Consider the following 24,180-nt stretch of genomic DNA (forward strand, 5'->3'; position numbering starts at 1 on the left):
CCTGCTGTGTCCCCACAGAGAGAGCTCTGGTGTTTCGTGTACATCAGTCCTATTGATCAAGGCCCCACCCTTATGACCTCATTTAACCCTAATTACCTCCATACTGGCCTCATCTCCAAATATAGTCACCCTCGGGGTTGGGCTTCAATAAATGAATTTGGGGGGTTCACCAGCATTCAGTCCATAACACCTGGGCACTCTGAGGGTCGAGGGCCACCTGTGCTTCTGCAGCACCGCCCCACCCCACCCCCGCCTGTATCCCCCCCCCCCCGGCCCCCCGCTACCCCACACCCAAGCTCGTCCCTAGCCATGCTGGATCCACCCTCACCTTAGGACTTGGCTCAAATACCTCTCACTGCAGGACGCGCCATCTGGCCTTCTGAGGGACCAGAGGCTGCACTCCTGGTGAGGGGAGCTCCCTGTGGGGCGAACTGGACCAAGGACAACTGGGGGGGTGTGTGCAGATGCATTTCCCTCCCTCCTCTCCATGCCAGGCGGGGTGCCTGCCCAGCGGCCTACTGGTCTCCTGGCTGCCCCTTGAGGACAGCAGCCAGCACAGTCGTGCAGAAAAGCACAGCTTCCCTCTCTCCTTGCCTGCTTCTGGTGCTGCCTCACCCTCACAGCCCCAGGCTTTCACTTCTCAAACAAAGGGGCAGCTCTCTCATCTTACCGGGCGCCCTGATTTCTAGAGGGCTGTGGCTCAGACGCATGGGTCTGGGATGTTCAGTGTGGTGGAGGTGGGGAGCGGCGGGCAGTGAAAACACGGGCTGTGTGTGTGAGAGTGGCCCAGAAGCGCTCCGGGGGACCAGCTGATGCGGGGAGAGACGTGGAGGGTGATATGCGTGGGCAGGAGGGCCGAACGGCGTCATGGAGGCTGGGTTGTGAACCAGAGAAGATTGGATGGTGCCAGGCCTGGAGGCTTGGGGAGGGCTCAGACATTCCACGGGTGGAAGAACACGAGAAAACAGAGCGGCCGGGAAAAAGCACGTTCCTTTGGAAGTCAGGATTTGTCTAGGGGCGTTTGGGGAAATGAAACAAAGAAAGTAATGCGGGGAAACTGACTCAGGCATCAGAGAGGGAAGCCCCTGAGAGACAGACTACTCCATCTGTCAGGTGAGGAGGCGGGGACCAAAGGCGCGAAATCTCTCACACAAAGCTGGTGGAAGGTCCCCCTGCCAGGGTGCAACGAGAGCCAAGGAAAGGGTTTAGGAAGGGGGAGCAGGAAGAGGCAGGATGCGTGGAAGGGCACTGGGGGGGCTTTGAAAGTCTAACCCAAGTGGAACATTGGACACTCATAGCATAGCAGAAATGTCTTCCTGAAGGAAATGGGGGACCTCCAGAGGGCAGAGGCCACAGCTATGTTCAGGGGCACAGACTAACTTGGGGTGAGCTGGGGGACGTGGATCAGGTAGGCTGGTCCGTGTGAGTCCAGCTGTAAGATAAGGCTGGCCTGAGCCGAGGCACGACAGTGGGAGGAGAGAGGGTAGACAGCCATGCGGGCCTAGCAGAGCAGAGCTGGCAGTGGTACTGAAAGGGAGAGAGGAGATAAAGAAGCACAGAGCTCTCCAAGGAAAGCACAGGAGATAAAAATGCACAGAGCTCTCTGAGCAAGGCACAGGAGATAAAGATGCTCAGAGCGCTCCAAGGAAGGCACGGGGAGCGAGGCGGGGCTTCGAATGAGGCTGGAGGTCAGGGAGGCCCGGGTGCAGGGAGGACGCAGGAGCAATGAGAAAAGCCAACACGTGCGGAAGTGCTCACTCTGTGCAGGCAGTGTTCTAAGAACTTTACATAAGTTAGCCCATTTAATCCTTCCCACAGTCCTGTGAGGTGCATGCTGCTATTATCTCCATTTCACAAAGGAGGAGACTGAGGCACAAAGAGGTTAATTAACTTCCCAAGGCCACACATTTGCTCAGTGGCAGGCTCAAGAGTTGAACCCAGGAGTCTGGTCCGGGAGCCTCCGCCACCCCACCCCACAGTTGTGGGGGCCTCGCTGCAGGCGAGGGTTTGGGGGTTTATCTTGCCAAGAACAGGGAGCCAGAGGCTCCGGGCACGAGGAGTGACGGCTGGCAGGTGAACTGGAAGTTCTGGGCCTGCTGGACCAGTGAAGGGAGCCATGGGGCCAAAGAGACCCTCTGGGACCCCACACAGAGCAGAGACCTGGGAGTTACACAGCAAATTCTCTCATTTCCACTTCCTAACACCCCCTGAGGTGGGCAAAGCTGTGAAGACATCGCTTTATCCCTGGCCTGCCCCTTCCCCTCCAGCCGAGTCCTGCCCTGTCCTGGACAGTGGAATGTCCACATAGACGACGCACTCAGGGCCTCGGCTTCTCAGGTGGTCCACCCCTCTTCTCAACCATGGCTCCTCCATCCTTCTACACAGCCCCTCCTCCCAAGGTCAGGTACGGCCCTAGGCACCACCTCTAAGTGCTCCTCCTCCCAAATATCATATATATTTAGATGCCCCTCGCCCGGAGCCCCCTCTCTTCTTCCAGGCTACCTCGCATCCCTCACGTTCTTGCTACATGAACTTCCGAATCTCTTCACAAGACAGAAGCCATCAGACAAAAAGCACTTTGACCTCCTGCTGCCATATCTACACCCCTGGACCCATTCTCCTCCAGCCCTGCTGGAGGAGAGGACCTGGGAGCCCTCTGTCCTTCCACTAGAGGCTGGCCCTCCAGCTGTGCTTTGGGCAGCTCCCTCCCCCCAACCCCCCTCGCAGGAATCTGACACCAAAAACTATCCTCCTTGCTCTCTGACTAGGGCGTTTCTCCAGAAGATTGACGCGTAACAGACAGAGGCTGCCAGTGGCCCACCGGTTCCCACCCCCTCTCCTCCTTAGCAACAGAAACCTGGGCAGCTGGATGAAGCCAAAGGACTAAGATCTGGCCAGTGAGATGTGAGCAGAAGTTGCTAGCATGATGGGCAGAAACGAAGAAGGAGCTTGGGTGCCTGACGAGGGAGTCGCCACCATTCCCACCCTGGACGGCCAACCTCTAAACTTCTTTCCTGGCAGAACAACCCCTTGTGACACGAGTTTGAGACTCTGTGGTCGTCTCTGAAGTTGTCAGCTTAGACTGCTATAAGGAAATATTCCAGACTGGGTGGTTTAGACAATAGATCTTTGTTTCTCACAGTTCTGGAAGGTGGGAAGTCCAAGATCGAGGTGCTAGCAGATTTGCTTCTTGGTGAGGGCTCTCTTCCTGGTTTGCAGAGGCTACCTTCTCAAGTGTCCTCACATGGTGGAGGGAAAAGGAGAGGGGAAGAGAGAGAGCGGGAACTCGGATCTCTCTTTCTCTTCTTATGAGGGCACTAATCCTCTTCACGTCCTACTCAGCTCCCAAAGGCCCCGCCTCCAAATCCTTTCACACTGGGGGTTGAAGTCTCAACATGTGAATTTTGGGGGGACACAAATCTTCAGCCCATAACAGCCCACAGCCAAACCCAATTGTAATGGGTACTCACCCTTTATTATCCCTCATCTGAAACAACGATCACAACGGATCCTTCCCAGAACTCCGTGTGCTCTCCATTCACTGCCCTGTCTCTCTCTCCCATTTCTTTCTCAAATGTCCTATAAATTGAAAGGACTCATGGCCTCCACCTGCACACCTTCCACGTGCTCCTGGTCCAAGCTGGCATTGACCTCCACCCGAGGACTCATGCCTGAACGTGAGCATCCTCTGTGATCCAACCCTCTCTCTCACCTCCTCCATCCAATCCGCCACCAAGTCCCACGGTCCAGCTTCCAGAACATTCCTCGCATCTATCTGCTTCTCTCCATCTCCATGACCACTGCCTGCATCTCACACTTGGCCTTCAGGAAGTGCTTCTCTCAGGTTCTGGTGTCCACTCTTTTCTCACTACCCTGCAGAACAAATCAGCTATTCACTCATGAACAGGTCATGCCCCTCCCCTGCTTAGAACCCCTCACAGCCTCCCATCGCTCTCAGAAATATGGCCTACAGGCTGCTGCGTGGGTGCCCGCCATGAACTCAGCAGCTGCATCTCCCCTCCCTCTCTGCAAGGCAGAGCCCACGTCAGGCTCTTCCTGTTCCTCCAGCGCCCCACACTCAGCCTCAGGCTGTCCACATGACCACGGGCTCTGCTGAAGTGCCCTGGCCCCCACTTTCCTCCTGCCTAGCCCCTGCTCCTTCTACGTCCCAACTTAGATGTCACTTGTCAGGCAGCCTGCCTACAACCTCATTCCAGTAGGTAAGATTCTGCCTATTACATGTCAATAGCATCCCATGGAATTGTGATCAATTCACCAGGTGTGTGATTTTCTGATTAATATCCACCTACCCCACCAGGTGTGAGCTTCCTTGGGTGGGGACAATGCCTAGACAAGGCCTGGCACACAGCAGGTGCTTAGCAAGTGCTTGCTGAATGCATGAAAGCATTCTTAAATATAGGAAAATTGAGGGTCAGAGAGAGGAAGGACCAGCCTGAGGTCCCAGAGTCCACGCCCAGCACAGCTGTGATTGGGATCCAGGTCTCCTGGACCCAAGGCAGCCACTCTTGGTGAGTCATCCACATCCCTGAGAGCAGGAAGAGGAGAGGGTGGATGGGGGATCCAAAGGACTCCGTCTCTGATTGGAGGTGAGGCCAGCAGGGGAGAGAAGAGGCGAGAAACCCAGGCTCCTGGCTCAGGATTTGGGTGGAGAGGGCACTGGAGGTGTGAGGCTTGGGTAAGGGTAAGGTGGTCCTGGCGGGAGCTGTGGGCTAACACAAGACACCCACAGGTGGCTGGATACACAAGGACAGGGTCTGCGGGCAGGGATGATTGGGGCTGGCAGCCAGGAGGAGGGGGCTGAGCTGCTGTGAGGAGAAGCGTCAGGGAACATGCAAAGACTTGAGGCTCTGAAACTGTGACCACCGCCTCTGCGGGGCTGGCATTGCTGCCAGGCCGTGTCTCAACACTTTTTCGACTCCTGAAAACTTAAAGGGAGAAATATCCAGTTCTCTTCAAGCAGACAGCTAAGCCGAAAAGTCAGGTGGGGACTGCAGCACCAGCAGAAAACAGCTCTCAGGGAGAATTCTCTTACTTCTGGTCAAGCCTACTCAGATTGTAAGTTCACCCTTTTAAGCCTCTGAAGGACCTGAGCCCAGATTAGGTCAAAGGACGTATTGCGGGCCCTGTCTGTGTGAAGCTCTCTAATTACACATTTACAGAATAATCCAAATGTTTTCAAGTTTGACTGACGTTCAACCTTGCAGGTCATTGCACACAGGGCATCCACTTGCATCTATAGAATCCCACAGAAACACTCTTTCCCAAGCTTTTGGGACTGGTATTGGTTTAGTTCAACCAAAAGTTGATTAAAGTGAAAAATTATTTTTAAAAATTCAAACATATCTTAAAATTTTTATTTTTAACTTAAATCATACAGAGGTACCCTCTCCAGTCGACTTGGACGCAGGGGCAGAGCCTTCTCTGGGCACGGGTCATGTGGCATGAGTGAGGATCACTTCCTTGCATCAGCAGCACCCCTGTGGCTCCTACTTCCTGCTTTTTTCGAGTCTAAGGAGAGCTGGAGCCATGCGTGAAATCAGCCGAGGGCAAGCTCCGCATAGATTTTCATCATTTTTTCTGTGGCTCTCTTACAGATGTCTTTCCCATGTATGCTACTTATCTATTGCTGGGTAACAAATTATTTCAGCACTTAGTACCTTGAAGCAACAATAGTCTTTCACTGTCCCTGCTGGGGTCTGTGGCCAGAAATTCGGGAGCCACTGGACCGTACAGGCCTGCGCAGGGTTCCTCGAGAGGCTGCAGCTCGATGGCGCCCGTGCTGCCCTCAAGCAAAGGGTTGCTGGGGCTGTAGGAGCCGCTTCCACATGGATCTGCTCCCTCGCATGGCTGGCGCTGGGAGGGGACCACACAGAGGTGTGCTACCAAGAGGCGCCGTTGTGGGACAGGCTACTGTGCCAAGCTTGATTCAACAGCGATATTTTTAAAGCAACTCATCTTTAGTGAACCTTTTTCAAAGCATTTAATTTAGCGTTCATAGAAACAGCTCTCTTTGAATCCATATTTTATCATTTTGTGTATATTTAATTACACAGCATCATTATAACAAGCAGAACTAACATAAATGGATTTGGGAACATGACCGACTGACAGGTGGGCAGGTACAACCAGCCGTAGCAGCCCAATGACGTGGGCGTACCAGGGAGACGCTGCGGCCTGGACGGGGAAGCACTCGTGGGCATCATCAGGGGCTTCGGGGCGTCAGTGAAATGGAGCCTCATATCCCCTCATTTTACCCTAATTACCTCGTTAAGGCCCCATCTCCAAACACAGTCATGTTCCAAGGTCCTGGGGGCGAGGACTTCACTGCATGAATTTGGAGGGGACACAATTTAACACTAACAGGGAGGGAAGGGCATCCACTCCAAACTGGGAGATCCAAGAGGGCTTCCGGAGCAGACATCGCCTCAGTTGGGTCATGACAGATGCATAGGAGTTTTCCTGGAAACAAGGTGATGAGGTGGGGAGATCGAAACAGCACGTAAAACATTGCCCACTTTAAACCACTTTGCTTCCTTAAAACAGATAATTGAGTAATCAAACTTTGCTCAACAGCAGAGACGGCACTGCACAGGTACCAGGCGGGAACCCATGGCCCCAGGATGACCTTGGCCTTCAATTAGGAAAATCCGGCTCCAGCAGCCCAAGTAGCTTGATTACCATATATGGACTAATTTGAGACTGGCTCACACGGGCCCAGCTGCAGCTCAGCCCCTAACTCCTTAAATTTTACCCCAAACCTTGGATTGGGGAGACAGTTTGGGAGCTTTGCCTCCTGTCTCCCTGCCGGTTGACCTCGCAATAAAGCTCTTTTTTTCTCAAAAGCCGGTGCCATAGTATTGACTTCTACGCGTCAGGCAGCAAGCCCCACTCAGTAACAAGAAGAGCTCCTTGTGAACAGTAGGAGATGAATGGGGGATCACAGCCATTCAGGATGTGGAATTTGGGGTGCAGCAGGAGAAGCTCTCCTTCTTGAGAACAGGCCCCTGGGTCTCCTCCACCCAGGCCTGCCTTCTCCCTTCCCAGGAGCTCAGCTCCCACCTCCCTGGAAATAGGGCTTGGGAGTGCCACGTTCAGACCCAACACCTCCCACCAAGGCCTGAGCCAAAGTTGTCACTGCTAACGGGGAGGGAGTGACTGGTGTGTAATTTGGCCTTGAGCCTGGAAAGTTAAATCAGCTGGAAGGAGTAAAAGGAAGTTGGAAAAAAAATTTTAACCCAGTCACAACCGCAGGAGTGATAAAGAGTGGTGAGGTCATGGGGCCTTTTGGAAAATATGAATTGGCCAGACAGTCTGAAGGAAACAGAGAAAAGCAGGAGGCACTGAGTCCCCTCCTGCTTGTGTGTGCAGCCTGGGGAGGTGTGTGTGTGTGTGGGGGGGGGCACATGTGGGGTCTGGCCCCGTGGGACCGTGTCCCTCTTGAAAGGAACCTTGCATGTCAGGGCAGTTGTCTCCTCTTGCCAGCTTTGTAGCGTGTGTCTGACTCCAGTTCCTGGAAAGGAAAAGGCAGGTTATAATGTGACCCTTCTCACCATCTAAGCCTCGCCACAGAAGCGCCCACAGGAAGCAGAGAGAGTGTGTGTGTTCACACACACAGAGAACATACACACACACACACACACACAGAATGGGCTCAGAGTCCTGCAGACCTGGTCAGGCCTCTGCTCATTTGGGTACTTGCTGTGCCTCAGTCTGCTCACCTCTAAAGTGGGCGGGGGAAGCCTTTGACTATCATGCAGGACTACGAGCTCTGAGCCTGACTCTGGGGTCAGGGGCTCCTTCGGGGGCCGGGGGTTCCTGGCAGCATAGCAACCTCAGGGGCATCCAGGATCTGGGCCAGGGAAGGGCTGATGCTGCCAGGAGGGCAGAACCTGAGTCAGCAAACAGACTGGGCTCAGACCCCAAAAAGAGGGACCCCTCAAGACAGTGCGGGTCTCCTGAGTGTGGACCTGCTGGAGGTGTGGGGTCAGGAGACAGCCCACTGTTAGGAAATACGGCTCCTCTCTACGTAGTGACTCATCCATTAAAAATTGCTATTTGGGGGATGTTTCATGATTTATACAACACATTAGTACAGGAACATGTGTGCATAATATGTAAGTGGGTGGACACGTGCACAGCGGGTGCAGCTCAAAATCTCTTTACCACCTGGCAGCACAGCCACCACCTAGAGCCCACAGCCTCGGGGCCTGGTCCCAGAACCCCTGCTGGGCACTCAGGGCTCTGAGGACGCTCCTCCTTCTCCCCATCAGATAGAAGCTGGGTCTCAAGGACAAGCCCCCCGGGGGAAGATGAGGCTGTGGGAGGCGTCTGGCTCTGCCCTTTTCCTGAGGTCAAGGAGGAGCCATTAGATAAATCCCTCTGGTGTAAACAGAGATGGCACACTCGTGCACAGATACACACACATGCACACATGCTTCCCACTGAGTCTGAGACGCAGGGTTTGCAAGATCCGGGTTGGGGTGTCTTGGGCAGGGCTGGCCTGATAAGGCTCCTGTGCTGGCCTGAGGAAGGGTGTTGGCTCCAGACGGGGTCAGCTGGCATGTAGGGGGCCCTGGTTGACACCTTTGGTCCATCTGCCAGCTGGAGCCAGGCAGCCCTATAGGCTGGGTCCCTGGGTACCTTCCTCCTGGACAAACCCATAGAAAACTGAGCGAGGCCCGTCGTGGAAGGCTCTGGACCCTGGAGCAGATCTCCGAGCTTCTCATTCCATACTTGGCCGACTGGGGCCCTGGAAGAAGAAGGACGTGCCCAAGGTCACTCGTCCTGTCAGCCGCCCCACCATTCCCTCCACTGTGCCTGCCTGCTGCCTTCACTCCCTGCCCACCTTTCAAAGGCAGAAAACCTCGCTCACCTGGCTTTGTCAGGGGTTGGGGGGGCCAGAAACAGGCCAGCACCTGAGCAACCTCCCACACAGGGATGTGTGTGTGTGTGTGTGTGAGAGAGACCACTCCTTGTCTGCCATGTACACAGCTTCCCTAGTTTCAGCTTCTTGTTGGTGACACACTGCTGATACCTGGGGAAGCAGGAAGAGCAACAGGAGAGGCGATAAAGTCCTTATTTGCAGAGCTACGGCTTTGAAGCTACGCTCCCCCCGTCCCCACGCTCGGCCTCTCTCAGGTCCTCTCCGTGCCTCTGGATGAAATTTCTCTTCCTCCCGGAGGACGAGCAGATGGAGGCCCAGAAAGATGAAGCGACTTGCCAGGGCCACGTGGGCCTGGTGTGGCACAGCCCACAAACCCTCCTATCCTGCTCCGAGTGCAGAGTTGTCGCCAGCGTCCCCATGTCACATCTCAATGGCTTTATGCTGTGGCCAGGGCTGGCTCTAGACCAGCATTCTCAAACTTGGTGGTCTCAGAACCCCTTTACATTACTGAGGACCCCAAAGATGCTTTGTGTATTGGGGTCGTATTTATTGATATTTACCGTATTAGAAATCAAAACTTAAAAATTTCAGAAATATTTTTATTAGTTCACTTAAAAATAAGAACATGTTAGCATAATAACATTTTAAATGAAAAAAACACACCACCCTATATTTTCCAAAACAAAGCAAAGCAAATTTAGTGAGAAGAGTAGCATTCTTTTACATTTTTGCAAACATCTTTAGCGTCTGGCTTGATAGAGGATTCCGTGTTTACTCTATTACAGTAGTGCACACGCCTGGAAGATTCCACTCTATATTCAAGAGAGAATGAGAAGAAGAAAAATAAATAACGTCTTACTATTATTATGGAAATAGTTTTGGTCTGCAGACCCCTTGAAAAGGTCCTGGAGCTCCCCAGTGGTGCCCTTGGACCAAACTTTGAGAACCACCGCACTACGCTCTCCGAGGTCTGGTCTGCTTCTTGCCTCGTCTCCATTCACCACATCTCCTTGATTCTAAACTGCACCTCCCCCCCCCCACACACACACACAACAATATTTGTGAAATCCTAATCCTAACCCAATTGCGTTTGGTTTGTCCCCTCCCTCCAAGCTCTTTTGCAATTGCAGGTGCATGTTTTAGTAGGCGGCCTCTTAGAGTCAGGGCCGCTGTAATGCAATAATCATTGACGGGAGACTCTGCAGGCTGCCTCAGCCCGAGGGCCGGCACACGTTAACTAGAATGTCAGTGGAGCCATGGATGGGGTGCAGGCACTGGGCAGGGTGGAGGCGGAGCCCCGACCAGGCCAGCTTGCGGACCTGCAGCCCCGGGTCACTGTCTTCCGCGAAGCCTTCGCCACCCTCCCTTCCTTCTACTGCGTGTGTACCATCCAGGGACAAGCTCCTGCATTGTTTGTGTATGGGTCTGCCTCCCCACCTGGCTGTGGGCACCCAGAGGCGGGGGAGAGTGTCATTTCCATCTTACAGCCCTGTCCCCAAACTCAGGACCTGGCACAGAGCCGACTCTCAGATGTTGGAGAAAGGAGGCTGGCAGGTTGTGCCCTGTCCGCTGAGGAAACCAAAGACCAAAGTTCCCAAAGACCCCTCCCAGGAGCAGATGGAGGGCAGAGCGAGGAGGGGCGGTCCACGCAGGGCAGCTGTCATGTGGCGGAGCCGGCTGTAACTCCATACAGAGGGAAGCTCTCCTCACCCTCTCCAGATAAGCTGGCGGTGCCAGCAGGGGGGGAGCCTCGCTCCACACGGAGGAGTTGGATGGAAATCCTTGTGCGGCAAGCCAGCCTGGGAAGATCATGGCCCCAGGGAAGCACAGGGGATGTCCTTCCCCCGCAATGCCTTTCAGTTCATGCTCAACTAGCCTCTCCCTGCCCTGGACCAGCTAGCTCCCCGCTTTCTCCTAGTTTCTCATGCTTGTTGTCGCTGGGGCCCCCAGCACAGTACCCATCACAGCGCTTGGCACCTAATAAGGGTTTGCAGACCTGAATATTTTAAGTGCACCAGGAAACGTGCATTGACAGCTGCCGGGTGAGGTTTGAACCTGGACTGAGAATAGTGGCGCCTTCGCTGACTCATGTGGGTTTTTCTACGTTAGGTTTTCCTACGTTAGGTTTTCTTAAAGTGGAGCCCACTTGGTACTCTAAGCTAAGGCAGCTGGAATGTTCAGGAATCCTCGGCGAGTCTGGGCACGCTGCCTTCAAAGGGGGTGAACTGAATCCTTCTTCCAGAAGAGGTGACTGCGTGTGGAAAGCCCTGGGACCCCAGAGGGACAAGCCCCAGGGCAAAGCACCTCAGAGGCCAGCACCTCCGGTGTGGGGGGGCTTGGGGCAGCCCCTAGGGGGTTTCCTCGTGGAGATGCCAGCTGTCAGTAGGAAAATTCTAGAAAGCTCAGATGCCTTCAAGAAAGGTGAAAAGGAACATGGCCAGAGACCAGGGCAGCCACCTCGGTCATCCTACACTGCTCGGAACCTAGGAAAGAAGGGAGGTCTGCCTGATGGGCCTGGGTCTTCATCCTCCCCGGCAGGGCTCAGGGTGTGGATGGTGGACGAGGCAGGTGATGTGAGGAGCACAGAAAAGACCTCCATATACACATGTTTTTCAATACAATCCTGGAATAGTTTCTAAAAGCACATATTAATGACACTTTTTGGGCCTAAGTCAGTGAAGATCTGTTTGTTTCTTTGTCTCTTTTGCAAAGAACACTATATCTGAGAACCCTGGGCTCTTCAAATTGGGGTGTGAGTGCCTTAGAGCGGGGCTGCGGGTGCCAGCGAGGACACAAAGGCTCTTGAGAGGTGTCCTGTCTTCCTGGGGCATCCTTTGCTCACAGATTGGGAAGGAAAGCATGACTTTTATGTTAAAACAAATATGAATATTTAATGGATGTGAATGCAAAAAAGAAAAGTGTGTGTGTTTGTTCCGTATTCGAACCAGAAATGTTCAAGGGCATCTCCACCTCGTGGGCAGACCCCCTGGGACACACTAAGACACTCTCACCTCCAGGCCCCCTCAGTCTCAAACTTGTGTCACCAGGGGCTCTTCTTTTTTTTTTTTTTCTTTTTTAAAGTTTGGTACCTGGGCTAACAACTGCTGCCAATCTTTTTTTTTTCTTCTTCTTTATTTCCCAACCGCCCCCCCCCCACCCCGATACATAGTTGTATATCTTAGTTGCAGGTCCTTCTAGTTGTGGGATGTGGGATGCTGCCTCAACGTGGCCTGACGAGCGGTGCCATGTCCGCGCCCAGGATCCGAACCCTGGGCCGCTGCAGCGGAGTGCGCGAACTTAACCACTCGGCCACGGAGCCGGCCCCTTCACCAGGGACTCTTCAGTGAAGAGTTTGAGAGGACACTGTATCGAGTCCTTAAAAGCCAAGAACTCAGGGCCAGCCCAGTAGTGTGGTGGTTAAGTTCACATGCTCCGCTTCGGTGGCCTGGGGTTCACGGGTTTGGATCCTGGGTGCGTACACACTACTCATCAAGCCATGCTGAGGCAGGCGTCCCACGTACAAAATAGAGGAAGATTGGCACAGATGTTAGCTCAGCAACAATCTTCCTCAAGCAAAAGGAGAAAGACTGACAGCAGATGTCAGTCAGGGCCAATCTTCCCCCCCACACACACACAAAAAAAAGCCAAGAACTCATCAGTGCCCAGTGCTTGATCACGTTTAGAGCTGGCCAGCCAGGGGGCATCGGAGGCTGGCCTGGGTAGGGTCTCAGAGCCCACCCTCCTGCTATGAGAGGACACTGAACCCCAGGAGACATGGCAACTTGCCTGAGAAAACAGTTTGGCCTTGATCAGCTGATTCCACCCTGAACCTGAGGTCCCAGCCTGGCTACAGGACAGACTGCCACTGGCATTGAAGAACCAGGCCCTCCCCCCATCCTGGGACACTCCAAAAGCCCGGGGGTCTCTAGGGCGGCCTCCCACAGAAGCTCAGGGGAGGCGGGGGGCAGAGCCGTGTCTGAACCCTGCCTCCCTTTGGACCTGGAGTTGCAGGTGTGAGTGGGGAACCTCAGAGTGGGTGCGTGGGTCCTGGGGTCAAGGCTGCCCCGTCGCTGAGGGACTGAATGAAGGAAGACATTTGAGAAAAAAAAAGAAGAAAGTGCGATGCTGAACGAGATGAATCAACAAGCAAAAAAAAAAAACCTGTATAGTGCTGTGAACGAAAGACCTGGAACATGAGTGCTTAGGTAACAATCCATAAAAAAGTCAGTTCTTTGCGAATTATTGCCATGAATCTACACACATTTAGATAGTCAAATATTTGTATTCAAATATTTTGTATTTTCATTTTTTCAGCAATTTTTAAAAAATTTGTTGTTAATTTTTCATGTTTCATTGTGTCCTTTTTAATGTCCTTCTTTTTATTTTGTGACTTTATCTTTTAGGGCAAAATTGCCTTCTGGCCAATTAGTTGTGCAGGTGAAAATGTCTGCAGAGAACCTGCTGGCGGGGGAGATGCTGGTGGTGAAAGTACCTGGAACCCTGGCTCGGTGGTTGGCTGAGCGATGGCCCCCCAAGGTACCGCGTCCCAGTCCCTGGAACCAGTGGATGCTGCCTGACAGGAAAAAATGGTCTTTGCAGGTGTGGCTAAGTCAAGGATCTTGACAGGGAGATTATCCTGGGTTCTCCGGTGGGCTCTCAACACGACCACAAGTGGCCTTGTAAGAGGGAGGCCAAGGGTGCTCTCCCCAGAGAGGACAAGGTGATGTGGAGACAGAGCAGAGAGAGACTGGAAGATGCTGTGCTGCTGCCTTGACGATGGAGGAAGGAGCCGTGAGCCAAGCAGCCCTAGAAAACGGAAAAGGCGAGGAAACGGATTCTCCCCAGAGGCCCGTGAAACTGATTTCAGACTCCTGACCTCCAGCTCTATAAGAGAATAAGTGTAGGGTGTTTTTGGTTTTGATAGACTTTATTTTTTAGAGGAGTTTTACCTTTACAGAAAAATTGAGAGGAAGGTACAGAGACTTCCCATGTACCCCCATCCCTGTACGCGGGCAGGCTCCCCCGCTATCAACATCCTCCACCAGAGGGGACATTTGTTACAAGTGATGAACCTACATTGACACATCGTTACTGCCCAAAGTCCACAGTTTACATTCTTAGTATGATACAGTCTATGGATTCAGACAAATGTATAATGACTTGTATCTACCGTTATAATATTATACAGAGCAGTTCCACTGCTCTAAAAATCCTATGTGCATTGCTGAGGCATCGCTCCCCATTCCCCTGGCAACCACTGATCTTTTTATTGTCTCCATAGTTTTGCCTTTTCCAGAAGGTCATATAGTTGGGATCATACATGTGCAGGCTTTTCACACTGGCTTCTTTCACTTAGTAATGTGCATTTAAATTCCTCCATGTCTTTTCACGGCTTCATAGCTCATTTCTTTTTAGCGCCAAATAATACTCCATTGTCTGAGCGTACGGCAGTTTATTTATCCATCACTTACTGAAGGCCATCTGGGTTGCCTCCAAGTTTTGGCAATTATGAATAAATCTGCTATAGACATCTGTGTGCAGGTTTTTGTGTGGACGTAAATTTTCAACTTCTTTGGGTAAATACCAAGGAGCACGATTGCTGGATCGTATGGTAAGAGCATGTTTGGATTTGGAAGAAACCAGCAAACTGCCTTCCACAGTGGCTGCACCATTTTGCATTCCCTCCAATAATGTACGGAGCGTTCCTGTTGCTCCACGTCCTTGCCGACGCACAGCACGGTGCCCCGCCGCGCTTGTGTTCAGTCAGTGTTTTTTACATTTTGGATAACAGTCCTTTATCAGATATGTCTTTTGCAAATATTTTCTCCTAGACTGGCTTGTCTTCTCATTCTCTTGAAAGTGTGTTGTTTTAAGCCACTAAGTTTGTCATAGGTTGTTACTGCTGCTATAAGAAATGAGTACACTATCCGTGGAGAAAGTATCCTCAAGTCTGCTAAGCCATGATTAACCAGAGCCCAAGTGTCCCCACTTAGGACACTTTGCTGAGCTCAGGACGTATGGGCCAAGGTGACGGGCAGAAGGCAAGACGTAGCAAGGATCAGGCAAGGATGGTGCCTAGGGCTCCCCAACAAAGGTGAGGGGGTCCACGTGCATTTGGAGCTGGTGGTGCTGGTGGGACTGAGGAGGGCAGGGGCCTCGTTCATTCCGAGGCTGTGACCTCCCCCCTGCACCCTGGAAGGCAGGTGACAACTGTCAGGCTTCGGAATCAGATCACAATGGAGAGCAAAAGGACATAACCAGGGGGACCCTCAGAACAGGTCAGACCTGGAGCACATGAGTTCCCTTCCTGCTGATTGTGGAAATCCCGTGACTTCTGGAACTCTAGTCTTTTTCTCCCCCCAGACTCCTTCAAAACAGACCAGCATAGCTTTAATGGCCTGTGGGTCCCATGATCCCACAAACTCCTCTGACTGCAGCTGCAGGCCCCCGGGCTAACAGGGCTCCAAGCTTCCTCAGAGGGCCACACTGGGGCAGCCCACACCTGGTTGTCCGACAAGCTCCCCCTCCCCAGTCTAGTGGGTCCTTCAGGGATCTTGGGAGGACCAAACAAGGTCAAATGAGGGAGAAAATGAAGCACAAACGTAGGAGTGCAGCCTGGCTTCGGGAAAGGTTTGTAAAGGACAAACAAGAGAATCTGAAAATAGGATCTGAAAATATATGACAAATGAGGGAAGAAAATGAAAGGAAAATAGGTTAGGTCTCAATTAGGGAAAAAGAAGATCAACTGCCTGACTTTTTCATTCCTTCTCCTCTGTTTTCACCAAAAGTTAAAACATCAGCAGTCACAGATTAATACAAGAGGCAAAGAAACTTGAAATAGAAAAACCTCCATCGAGTCCAGACCAACCCTCCTCTCCCCCAGTTCCAGTGTCTGAAGCTTTCTCTTAACAAGAAACCTTTCAGTGGATTTGCCTTCAACCAAGAAGCGAAAATAGCTTCAAGGAAAGGAATAAGCTTCCCAGAAAGGTTAACAAGAACCAAGCCCCTCCCTGTGTCGGGGGCTCAGAGGACACTCACGTGACCCCCCCTGGCCTCCAGACCCTCTTCCTTCTGTTCCCCACAGAGCCTCAGGGGTGGTCTTCCCTTCAAAGGTCTCTGTGTAGGTCACTCCTCTGCTCAAAGATCTGCAATGGCCCCCATTGTCCCCAGAATCAAGGTCACATTCCCTGGCTTTGAATTCTCAGGCCCCTGGACGAGCTCCTTCCTCTGCTCGGAGCCTCCAGAGATGTCTTCTGCCCCAGGTCTCTCACTTTTGCTCTTTGCACCGCTGTGGCCCCAGCGCCCGCAATGCACTCACTTGGGTGCTCACTTAGATGACCCTCAGACTCGTCCCCCCTCAAACTTCCTGCTCCTTCTGTCTTCCCTCTTCCCTGCTTTGGTTCTGCCAAGCCAGATAGCTGGGGTGGCACTCGCTGTGAGGAGGCCACTAGCACACTTCCTCCCCTTCCTGGACTTGCGGTTGGGACTGCGTTTCCCAGGCTCCCCTGCAGTTAGGTGCGGGCATTCGAAGGAGATGGAGCCCAAGGAATCAGGCAGAAGTGACTCTGGGCTCTTCTAGGCCCCGCCCACACAAACCTCCTCCTCCTGGCCCTCCACACTCCTTTCTCCTTCTAAAGGGCTGGAGGGGAGGCAGCCTGCAGGGTGACCTTGGGGAGCCACCTGTCGAAAAGGGTAGTTCTGCAAGATGGAAGGAACCTGGGTCCCCGTGTCACTGCCTGCGGCCAGCTGCCCAGCAGAGCTGCCCCCCGGGGACACCTGAACAGAACCACTGCAGGAGAAGAAGTCAGGTTTTTTTGTGTCGTGCTCCTAAGCTGCGTGAGATCATCTGCTACAGCAGAGAACGTCCCTTATCTCGCACACCTGGCTTCCTTCTGGACTCTCCCTCTCATGCACCTCCCATCAGAGGGAAACCAGTTCTTGTCCCTTTTAAGCATTAGATGTCCCTTGATTTACTCCCTGTCCCCATCCCCTCTTTACTGGTTCTGGCCTCAGCACCTCCAGGCTCCTGACTGCTGTCTCCCGGCTTTGTCTCGCCACCCCCACTCCCGTCTATACCCCAGGTTGCTGCCAGCGTCACCTGCCTACAAGCCCTGGGGCGGGCGGGGGGAGATGCCACACCCCCTCCTAGAAGCCTTTAGGGATTTCCGTCGCCTTCGGAACAAACCCCAAACCCTTTCCCCTGATGCCTGGCCCTTCTGTGACCTGCCCGCGGCCTGCCTCTCGGGCTGTCCCCTTTCTCACTTCCTGTTGTGGCCCCAGGCAGCAGGCCCTTTCCCTGAACGGAGGGCTCCTTCATGCTTGGGGACACTTGGGTCCCTCGGCCTGAAACGCCCCCTCCTCCGACACTCAAGGCTCGGTTTGAGGGACCCGCTCCGGAAAGGCCTTCTTGGCCACTCTAGGCAGCATTGTCTCCCCTGAGTTCCCAGAGCCCCAAGTTCACGCCTGCTGGCAGCCTTGTCCCCTGGAGCCCATTGCTTGTCTTCCCGTCTGTGGAGGATGTTTGTGGGGTTCTGTCTGAGCAGCGCCTTTTTCCAGCTGTGGAGCTGTCCCCCTACCTGTATTCCACGAGGTTCTGGGGAGCCATCCCCTGGCCTTGGGGTGGGTTGGTGACCCAGACCTGATCCATCACAGTGGGATGGCGTATGTTCAATCATGACGGTGATCCACGCTTGATTGCCCCAACTCTTCACCTCTCCTTATAGTCACACCTTTTGCCGTGTGACTTTGCTGTTTCTCCTACCATACGTCATATTCACCCTTTGGGTGGCCGTGCGTCTTAGTCTGTTCAGGCTGCTATAACAGAAATACCATAGACTGAGTGGTTTGTATACAACAGAACTTTATGTCTCACACTGCAGGCTGGGAAGTCCAAGATCAAGGCGCAGGCAGATGTGGTGTCTGGCGAGGACCTGCTTCCTGGTTCTTAGACGGCCATCTTTTCTCTGTAGCCTCACCTGGTGGAAGGGAGCTCCCTGGGGCCTCTTTATTAAGGCCGCTAATCCCATTCATGAGGGCCCCACCTTCACGACCTAAGCACCTCCCAAAGGCCCACCTCCAAATACTGTCACCTTGAGGGTTAGGATTTCAACATGAACTTGGGGGCACACATGCTGCCCACAGTACCATGCGACATGCTTTAGCCCATGGAACTGGGCAGGAGAAAGACATCGCCAGCTCTGAGCCTTGGCTTGAGAGGCCTTGCATGTCTCCATTCAAGCTCTTGCACCACCCACCTCCCCGCCCTCCCCCAGCCCCCCATCAGCATGAAACAGCTTCCCCAGGTGGCTGCTGCCCCTCAGCTGGGGCCCCTGAGTTCACACACAGAGGGCAGGCCTGGGCCCAAACCTCAGAGGGGAGCTGAGACAAAGATGCAAGAGATGCCCAGCTGAACCCAGCCGCCCCTTCAGCCACTGAATTTGGGGGAGGTTTGCCTAGGAGCAAGAGCTAACTGGTATGACAATTTCTTCTTTCTTTTGGGTTTGGCCTAGGGCTGGGAGCAGCCATCTTTTCCTCTAAGTCTAGAGCATGTCTGAAGCAGGAGAGAGTGAAGCCAACACACAGAGAATGGCAGAGACGAGCAGAACTGAGAACGGAGGAGACAGAGAGAGCCCAGACAAGTCCACCAAAGGCCTGCGTCCGGCCTCCGGGCTCCCCAATCACGCGAGCCAGAGACAATTCCTCTTTGGTCTACGTTTCTTCCACAGGCAACTGAAAGCTTCTGGCTCTTCTCCCTCTACACCGAGCTTCTCAAGGGCAATGACTTAGCTCAGCTCCAAAGCACAACACGGTGCCCCACAGTGCTTGTGCTTAATCACTGTTTGTAAACCTCCCACCATAAGTGTCCAGTCAGGAATAATTGTCCAGTGTCGTCTGATTTAACCAGGAAAGTCACAGGATCCTACAATTGATGGTGGAACAGCATTTTTCTAGTAAAAGCCCAGGACACAATAAGGGGGTGGAGGGCTCGGGCCCCAGTCTCCTGATTCTCATTCCAGTCCAATTTGCTTTCTACGGTGCTACCGTTTTTGATCAATAAACCCAAAGCCTGCATTCTCAGCATAGCTCAGTTCATCAAGGCTTTATTACAAAATCAACAAAAATGTCCAAATGCAATTGGGGCACAGTGAAAAATGGCAAAGGAGAGCAGACTGGGAGCTGGGACACGGGGAAGCCGGGCACGGTGTGGTTTACTGGCAGGGAAAGCATTGCACAAGCCTTTGCAGAAATGCAGGATTGTTTAAAAGGCGATAATTTGTTCTGCTGTAATTGCAGGTCTCTGGCTGATGGAAGCTCTTTGTTCCTAGAGAAATTTAATAGAGCAATAACAGCTTTAATGACATCCCTCCCAAAACTCTTCACCCCACCCCTAGGTGCCAGATGGTCAAGGTGTGCCCTAAAAAATGAGCATTAATCACCCTTCTAGTAAGTAGCTGTGCCCTGCAGCTCAGAAGGCTAGCTTTCATTTTTCCTATACGTCTTCAAGAGGACGTCCCTGGATTGGGTAAACTGAGGCAGAGAGAGTCCATTGTACTTAGGAGGACATAGGAATTCTGGGAGGTCCTGGCTCCTCTATGGCTCTCAGATGCCTGTTGCGCCATCTCTCCAGCCTGCGCAGGCTCCAAGATTTAATGACAGCCCCAGGCGAGAAGGCCCTTTGGACTCAGAGCGAGCTAGTTCAGATCCCAGCTCTCTCATTACTAGCTGCGTCACCTCAGGCAAATGTCACACTGAGACTGTTTCCTCTACAAAATGGTGCTGACCACGCCTCCTTCATGGGTGCTGCTGTGAGGGTCCAGGGAGACAGTCCTATGAGGCACCTCGCCAGCCCTCCCCCAAACACCAGGGACACAGTGGCCCCAGCAGAGGCCTCAGGTTCCCCGAGACTTCCTTGTACAGGTTCCTGAGCCCAAGAGAGGCCATCCTCAGGCCACGCTCTCACCTGCTGGACTCCCCACTGGCTGCCTCCTCCAGTGTTCAAAGTGGGAACCCAGGAAGAGAAGTCGACCTTGTGGACTGCTAAGGAGATGAGGCAGGGGCCTCAGCAGGACGCCTGGGGCCTGTCCTCGAGGCCACGGGGAGGGGGAAGTGGTGGCTGGATCCCTACTGGGCTCCCCAAGGTCTGGCTCTGTGTCCAGACCCAGACTGAAGATGGCTTAGCCTCTCCTTGGTCGGGAAGGTTCCAGGGTTCCAGAAAACCCCATAACCTCGCTCAGCACAGTGTGTGCGTCATTGGGCATGAGCTTGGACCTCGCTGGGCAGTTTCTGCAAGTACTCGGGGTGGGAACAGATCCACCTGTGGGCTCACTTTGGGCTCACAGATGCTTGACCTTGGACGGCGCGTCGGGTTCAAGCCTGACCAGGTTTGTTTGCTGTGGTGGTTTAAGAAACAGGAATTACTGACCAAGTTAGCCATTGAAGTCCTGTTTCTTTCTGTGCTAGTACAGTGGGTGGAGGTATTAGGAACCTTCCCACCTGGTCACAGGGCTGGAGAATTCCGGAAGGACAACTGGGACACCTTCCTCTCACCAGTCACATTTGAAAGAGAGGATCTGGGATGCTGACAGAGGGGCCTGGTGGAGGCCGGGGTTACTTTCCGCCTGCCCACCTTTCCCCTCCCATGGGAATCCCGTAGGATAGAGATGTCTGCTTAGTCCAGGGTGACCAACCATCCCAGTTTGCCCAGGACTGTCCCAACTTTAGTACTAAGAGTCCTGAGTCCTGCAGAATCCCTCAGTCCTGGGCAAACCAGGATGGTTGGTGGCTTTGGTCAGCCCAGGACACACATATAGTAGACACTAAACAAATATTGGTTTCATGAATAAATAAATTGCATTTAGTTCAATTTAATACCATCTAATTTAACAGACTCGTATTGGACAAATACATAATAACGCAGCCTGTTTCTTGCAAAGCTCCTGTATAAACCCTCTTGACCTGAGCCTCCCACTCCTGGAAGGCCATTGCGGGGATGGGAGGTAAGTGTTGCTCATGAGGAAGAGCCAAGGTCGTGGATGCCCATGTCCTAGCTTGGAGAGGCTAAAGGTCAAGAATCACTCCTGGACAGGAGCCTTCCCCTGGCTGCAATTCCCTGGGGTCAGCCTGGTGGTAGTGGCCCAGGATGAGGGCAAGGCCTCGAGCGAGACATGAGTCTGATGGTCTGTGCTCTTCTCTCCTCTCCTCATGTGGAGCTGCTCCTTTCAGAGCCTGCTCTCGAGGTGGGTGTCCTTTGTAATAAGAAGGCACATCAGTTGCATTTCCCCCAGACATTTCTCAAGAGCATGTTGGTCGAGGGGCAGTCAAGAAGGGGTCCCAGAAAATATGCAGCCCTGCATGCAGGAGGGGAGCCCACAGGGTGTACAAAGATGCCCAGGAAGGCAGGCAGGGTCGCCATCTGACAAGCATGGGCATGGACACCTTTGGCCAGCCAGGCAGACTCCCGCACTGGGGGGCAGCGAGCTCTGGTTTTGACATCCAGAGAGTTCTAAGTACTGCGGGGCCAGCTCAGCTTTCAGCAGACATTAAACTGCTCCCCCCCAAACTATGAACTCCCTCGCTGGTGATTCTGAAATCATCAGGGCAGTAATTGTAGTCTTACTCTCTTCTAGAACAGCAGGGTACCCCTCCCCAGCTACAGATCAGTCCTTCCTGGTCCACAGAGAAGTCAGCACCAGGTAGCAAGAGGGTCGTCATCTTCCTGGACACGGAGGCGGGTAAAATCCCTTTCTGAACTCTGGGGGGAATATTCCGGACATCCTCAGTGGGCTATCAGGATCGGTGAGTACATCACAAGCTTCTAAGAAGCTACATTTGCTGGGTGTCTGGGGCCCTGGCTCAGCACAGAAACACAGTGCGGGGCCCTGGCTGTTTCTGTACGGGGTTCAAAAACAAGCGGAGGGTGGACCCAGAGGAGGTGAGAACACAGTGGTCCATGACAGGGGCTGCAGGAAAATTGCCTTCTGTTCTGCATCCTCCCCGCCAACCTCCTTCAGGCCTTGGGTAGCCAGGCCTTCGCTCCCTCCTTCCTTCTCTGAACAGTCACCCCATCATGTCCCCGTGCCATGTGCGTTGAGTAAGGCTCCAGTTGTATTGTGTCGCTGAGTATCCTGTCACTGTTGTTTGCAATTTTTTGGTTGGGGGTGTGTCACAGCCGACAAGATATGGTGGTAGGAGGTGCAAAGCCATGCCCAGCAAATGCAGGACATAACAAGGGGATGATGGTGGAGACATTGGTGACGACCACGGGGTGGTGAGCATGGAGAGGGATGGAGCAGGTGGCGGGGTGGTGACAATAGCGCTCTCCGTGCAGGGAGTTCCAGTGCTTAGCCTGCGTGTGGATGGAGCCAGGTAGGTCTGCTCTAGGTTTCGCAGGTCTGGGCCTGCGATGACAGGTCCTTCGGAGACTCCAGCACGGTTACGTACCCCAGCTGTGGAATCACAGTCACTCTCCAACCCACGGCCTGGCTCGGTCCAGCCCTGTCAAATGCTACTACATTGTCATAAATGCAAAACTTGAGAAGAACTCGTTCCACTCCGGGCTTCTGGAATGACAGAGAGAGGAGAGAACAGCTGCTGGTGCTTGTTGCCAGGGACAGGCTAGTGGAGGTGGGCACAGAGGGGAGGGACGCCGGGCTGCGCGCACAGCCTGCCCCTGAGAGAGACTGCCTATCGGAACACCCTCCTCACATTCCTTTCTGGTAAGGGCTCATCCCGTAGGCAGGGGGCCCCCCAGGACTCCTCTCCTTGGAACACAGGGCGTGTCCCTCCTAGGGGAGCTGTGTTTGGGGAGAGCAGGCTGGGCGCCGAGCTGTCACAAAGCACGTTCTGGGAGGAGACACACCATCAGGCAAGTCGGGTCTGTGTAACTCAGAATGCCGCCCTTGTGGCCGCCAGTCTCCGTGGTGGCCTCGTCCCCCACATCTGAGAGGCGCCAGCCGTAGCATGGGACACTGGGGCACAGCCCGCAGGGGTGAAGATGGCAGAGCCCCCTAGGATGGGGTGCTGGGGGCAAGGAGGAGGTGAGGGTCAGGAAGGGTCCACCTCTGTGTCTGCCAGGCCCGGGGTGCCTGCCCAGGCTGCCCCAAACCATGAGGCCCCAGCAAGCACCCGCAGCCATCTCTGGAGCCCCAGCCAACCTGCTTGCCCACTTAACTTCCTCCACCTCAGTTTTCTCATCCGCAGGGCAGGCTGACAGTAACTGGGTCTGGCTAGTGAAAGCCCACCCTGAGCCGACGGGTGGCAGGGGTCGTTGGGGAGTCAGAAGCCGGATTCTGCAGCGATGGAGGGAGCTGGAGCAGGGACCCCGAGCCTGCAGCCCCAGATGGAGGCCCGGCCTCTCCCACCAGCGGCCCCACCTCCAACCCTGGGCCCCACAACACAGCAGCTCAGGCTGTGTCTTCTATGTGGGCCCCGCAGGCAAAGTGCCCACCAGCAGGTGGACACACACCATGTACACCACACACATGCCCCACAGATGCATACACCACACACCACACATGTATACCACACACACACACCACACATATGCACACACCACAGATGCACACACCACACATATACACACAGGCACCACACACCTGCACCACACACACACACAACACATACACACACCACAGATACACACACCACACATATACACACATACACACCACACATGTGCACCACACACATCACATGCACACAACACATACGCACACACCACAGATGCACACACCACACACGTACACACCACATACATGTACCACACACACCGCAGATGCACACACCACAGATGCACACACCACACGCACACAACACATACACACACACCACTCGCACATCACACACCCCAAATACACATACCACAGATGCCCACATCACACATACAAGCCACAAACACCTCACACACCCACACCACACCACACATACCACACACACACACACGCACACACACACACCACACACATGCACACATAGGCCAGCAGACAGCTCCCTGGAGAATTTTTGAGGGAAACCGAGCAGCTCCCTGCGTCTCCCTTCTGGGCCTGCTCGGTGCCCGGCCTCGCGCTCTAGGGCTGTCAGCGGGTGTCTGGGGGCACAGGGCTCCCACCCCGCCAGGCTGCGGCTCAGCCCGTTGCAGTTGGCGGGAGCCCTGCCAGCTGAGGGAGAGGACAGCCATCCTGGAGGCCGCAGAGTCACCTTGCCAGGACTTGGGGTGGGGGTGTTGAGGGCCCGCTGTGAGCCCGCACCCCTGCCCTGAGGGACAGCACCCCTGCCTG

This window comes from Equus przewalskii, chromosome 14 (assembly GCF_037783145.1).
Source record: "Equus przewalskii isolate Varuska chromosome 14, EquPr2, whole genome shotgun sequence".
Taxonomy (NCBI): domain Eukaryota; kingdom Metazoa; phylum Chordata; class Mammalia; order Perissodactyla; family Equidae; genus Equus; species Equus przewalskii.